This window comes from Lithobates pipiens, unplaced genomic scaffold, assembly GCF_037356315.1.
Source record: "Lithobates pipiens isolate NorthernLeopardFrog02 unplaced genomic scaffold, aLitPip1_a1.2 Scaffold_22, whole genome shotgun sequence".
In the NCBI taxonomy this organism is placed as follows: Eukaryota; Metazoa; Chordata; class Amphibia; order Anura; family Ranidae; genus Lithobates; species Lithobates pipiens.
The window spans coordinates 323,853,852-323,859,176 of NW_027507784.1; positions in this window are offsets into that span (position 1 = coordinate 323,853,852).

The following is a 5,325-nucleotide window of genomic DNA, read 5'->3' on the forward strand; positions in this document are numbered from 1 at the left end:
TCTTGGCTTTGTTTTTTTTGTTGCATTGCTTATATTTAAAGTGAATCTTTTAGCTATAATTATTTTCTCTCTAAATAGAATATGGAAGGTCTATTGTGCTTACGTTTTGCCTTCTTTGATTTCACGTTTACCTTCTCATCAACATATTAATATTGTACATCATTTTAGAGCCAGTGACATCACGACCTGGTCTCTGTGCTTCTCTATGCAATGCGGTCATATCATGGCTAATGGGAGGGGCTGTACATAGTTTCCTGTAAACATTACAGGACTTTGCCTCAGTCCTTCTCTCAAGTCCTCAGTCCTGATGCAAGCAGTGGGCTGGGTCTTAGGTGGAGTAAATATCAAAATGCCTTGATGGGTGGATTGCGGTCTGGAGGAGCCGGCATTCCTCAGCAGGCTTCACTTGCATGCAGATCGCTGTAGGAAACAACCACGTGGGATGCTGATCTTCCATGATTAAAAACCAGGGAATGAACGGGTAGATCAGGGACAGTGGGGCTGGGGGGTTGGAAAGGACTAGATGAGGCTGAATGTCCTCCAGCCAGGATGAGACGGGTTCTATTTGACTTGCTGTAGCTTTCAATGCACATTGTGAGAAGCTCACAGTGTGCAGTGGTATCGGTAAGGAAGTTCAGTATAGGAGTGGAACCTGTACAACTGTGCAAGACTGAAGGTAATTAATGAATTGGATGCCTTAATACAACACACATTCATTTGTTTTATAGCACACATTAGGTGGTATGTATTAATGCAACACAATAGAAAACCTACATTGTAAAACAACCCATTTCAGTTAAAACAAAAGGCAAAACGTTGTGTGTGTATTTATATCTCCATTTTTCCCCTATTTTTTTTATTTTTATTTTTTAAGCGCCCACATACACTCTGTTCTCAGCTACAGCTGAGAACAGAGGGAAGCTGCTGGGGGAGGAGGAGAAGCAGCACACTGAGCTTCCCAGTGAATGGCTGTGCAAAGGGGGACATTTCAGCACAAGTCTGACCATTGGAAGAGAGAACACAAAGTTCCCAGCACAGCTAGAGAACTGACCACAGTGTGCTCTCCTGGTTAGTGTGATCAGTTTTTAATAGGAAAGTGGAGGGGCTGACAGGAACACCAGGGATTTCACACAAAGGAAGCAATACTAACAGGAGACTTTCTCATACATACAAGAGGGTTAAGGCAGTGCTGGAAAATAATGGTGGCCACACAAAAATATTGATACTTAGGGGTGTACTCACTTTGGCTGCCAGCGGTTTAATGACTCTAAATGAAAATGTCCAACTTGGGCCCAAAGGGTCAATATTTTGTGTGGCCACCATTATTTTACAGCACTGCTTTAACCCTCTTTGGCATGGAGTTCACCAGAGCGTCACAGGTTGTCACTGGAGTCCTCTTCCATTCCTCCATTGCGACATCACAGAGCTGGTGGATGTTAGAGACCTTGTGCTCCTCCACCTTCCATTTGAGGATGCCCCATAGATGCTCAATAGGTATTAGGGCTGGAGACATGCTTGCCCAATCCATAATCTTTACCTTCAGCTCCTTTAGCAAGCCAGTGGTCTTGGAGGTGTGTTTGGAGTCGCTGTGTTGGAATACTGCCCTGCGGTCCAGTCTCCGAAGAGAGGGTATTGTGCTTTGCTTCCGTATGTCACAGTACATGTTGGCATTCATGGTTCCCTCAATGAATTGTAGCTCCCCAGTGCTGGCAGCACTCATGCAGCCCCAGACCATGACACTCCCACCACCATGCTTGACTGTAGGCAAGACACACTTGTCTTTGTACTCCTCACCTGGTTGCCACCACACACGCTTGACACCATCTGAACTAAATACGTTTATCTTGGTCTCATCAGATCACAGGACATGGTTCTAGTAATCCATGTCCTTAGTCTGCTTGTCTTCAGCAAACTGTTTTCAGGCTTTCTTGCGCATCATCTCTAGAAGAGGCTCCCTTCTGGGATGACAGCCATGCAGACCAATTTAATGCAGTGGGCAGTGTATGGTCTGAGCACTGACAGGCTGACCCCCCCCCCCTTAACCCCTTCAACCCCTGCAGCAATGCTGGCAGCACTCATACGTCTATTTCCCAAAGACAACCTCTGGGTATGACGCAGAGGACATGCACTCAACTTTTTTGGTCAAACATGGTAAGGCCTGTTCTGAGTGGAAACTTTCCTGTTAAACAGCTGTATGGTCTTGGCCACCGGGCTGCAGCTCAGTTTCAGTATCTTGGGAATCTTCTCATAGCCTAAGCCATCTTTATGTAGAGCATGGGTGCTCAACCTGTGGCCCTCCAGCTGTTATGGAACTACAACTCCCATCATGCCTCTGACTTTGGGAGTCAAGCTTGTAACCGTCAGAAGCTTGCAATGCATCATGGGGCTTGTAGTCCTGCAACAGCTGGAGGGCCACAGGTTGAGCATCCATGATGTAGAGCAACAATTCTTTTTTTCAGATCCTCAGAGTTCTTTGCCATGAGGTGCCATGCTAAACTTCCAGTGACCAGTATGAGAGAGTGAGAGCGATAACACCAAATTTAACACACTTGCTCCCCATTCCCACCTGAGAACTTGTAACACTAACAAGTCACATGACACTGGGGAAGGAAAATGGCTAATTGGGCCCAATTTGGACATTTTCACTTAGGTGTGTACTCACTTTTGTTGCCAGCGGTTTAGACATGAATGGCTGTGTGTTGAGTTATTTTGAGGGGACAGCAAATTTATACTGTTATACAAGCTGCACACTCACTACTTTATTACTGACCCCTGTAGCTGCAGACACTGTGGAGAAATTCATCCTCCACGTTCTGCAGAAAACCCTTTCACTTTTGTTTTCTTGGAGTAAATGTTTTTCCTCCCCACAGTAAGTTGGCTGCCTGCCAACCTTCTAATCTGTAACGTAAACACAGATCAGGAGCATAGGAAGAATGATCTCGCACAGGCAATTTCATCGGGCTACTCCTCACAACTACAAATCGCTAAGGCTACATTTACAGCTCAGCATTTTGAATCGTGGGCACATTTGCCACGATTCTGCTGTGCATTTGAGGTGGCATTTGGTTGAATGCCACCTAAAATCGCAGTGTGGTTCTGTCGCACAATAAATCATGCTGCAATTGCGACAACCCGCATCGCATGTAGCATGTCGCCCAAGAGTAGCTCCTTCACTTTTTTCAGGCGACAAGCTTCACGCGATGCGGGTTGCTGCAATTACAGCGCAATTTATCGTGGCATAACTGCACCGTGAGTTCAGGTGCCATTCAAATCAATGGCATCTCAAATGTGCGTTCTGCGATTTGTCATTCACACCTCAGCGCTTTGAAATCGTGGGTAGAATTGCAGCAAATCTGCCTCAGATTCAAAATGCTGAGGTGTGAATGCAGCCTTACACCAGCGATAAATGATATTTAGCCAGTACTGGAAATTTGTTGTAAACCAGTAATTTTCTGCAGCTACCGCTCACACTGAGGCCTCATGCACACGGACGTTTTTACAGCCGCTTTTTTGAGCTTTTTTTGCAGCTTAAAAAGGCCTGTCCATGTTAGTCTATGGCTTCATGCCCACCTAGGCGTTTTTGAGCTGCAAATGGCATAGGCGTTTTTAAGCTGTAAAAAAAACCCAGGACCAGTGGGTTCAGTTTCTTGGAGCTAGAGCTGTAAAAACGCGAATCGTGCAAAAACGCGCATAAACGCGCATAAACGCGCATAAACGTGCAACATATTTTCTTTGTTTTCTGAGTGCTATAGCCAAGAGATGTGTTTCTTAAAAAACGCTACTTAACGCTAACGCTAAAAAACGCGCAAATGCAAAACGCGGTAAAAATCACGTTTTTTAATGACGATTTTTCCAGGCATCGGAGCTAGCTTTGCAGCCAGTTTTTTAAAACGTCCGTGTGCATGAGGGCTTATGCTTACATTGTACATAGGTGTTTGTTGCTACAAATTGCTCTGTCGCTCTCTGTTCTGGAAATTTTATAGATCGGCAACTCCTATCCTCGTATTTATTAGTAGTTCCTAATAAATAACTACTGCAGTAGGGAGCAGACACAAAAGATACGCTCAGCACCTTTTTAAATAACTGTTATGATTTATTTTGACACAATTGAAGGTTTTTATACACATGTTTACGTAGATATCACATTAATATTGCAATTGTACTTGTATGAGAACAAGGGGCGTAACATAGGCAGGCTAATTCTAATCAGAACTTGAAAGAATGCAATGAAAGCATTATTAGTGTAGTGTAATACATACAAAATAGAATACAATTATATACAGAAATTACTGGTGCCTTTACACTCTCTCCTTCAGTGATTAGTACCCGAGCACTAGGAGGTGAATGAAGAGCGATTGTCGCTGGTGAACATATCTCTCTAAAGCGGTAGTAAACTCCACTCGTATGTTTACCTACAAGTAAGCTTTATTATCTCTTAAACATGCATCGCTTAGGAGATTTTTCTTGTTTGGCAGCTGCTGACATCACAGGCGCATGTGCTTTGAAGGAACATCATACTCGTGCCGTTCCTTCAAAGCCCTGCGCGGCAGGTGTGGCTTCCTCATGCATGTGTGGGAGTGACGTCATTGTGGCTCGGCCATCCAAGCGGCCGGAGCCTAGGAACCAAGAAGGAAGACCGGGTGAAGATGTAAGCCCTGTCAACGGTGACAACACCCCACTGGAGGGCTTTGTTTCAAGGTAAGTGTTTCATACTGTACTAGTATGCAATGCATACTAGCACATTATTATATTCACTTGCAGAAGGAAAAAAATGATTTGTTTTCTAAATTTTACAACCGCTTTAATGAGTAAATCTTTTTAGGTTTCCTAGGCAATTTCTTAAAGAAAAGGCATAAAATTGCCGATACCAAATTGCAGATATGACCATAGGGGTGCGCAGCCTATTGCATTAGGGTGTGCACCTCAAAGCTCCAACACATATGCGTTTGTGACATTTTAACCGGTCCCTTCCCTGCTTGTCATCCTTAAAACAATGGGGGGAGGGGGGAAATATGGGTACATGGGCAGCAGAAAGAAGAGGAACTGGGACATGGGGGGGTGGCATACATTGGTACTAATCCCCTGTATTTTCCTCCTGTGGCAGCTGAATGTCGGTGAGAGGAAGAGGAGGAGAAGCCTTCTTTCAGCTGCTGCTCCAGAAGAAGATACAGATCGGTTCCATTAATTTCCACCCGCACCGCCTATCCTGTCCAGGTTCTGGGGTGTCGGAAAGTAAGGATTGTGGCTTACCTGTCACATGCTCACGGGTTGCCAACTTCAGGATTAGGGTGTGCCCTGGCACACCCCTTGCACACGCCTATGGAT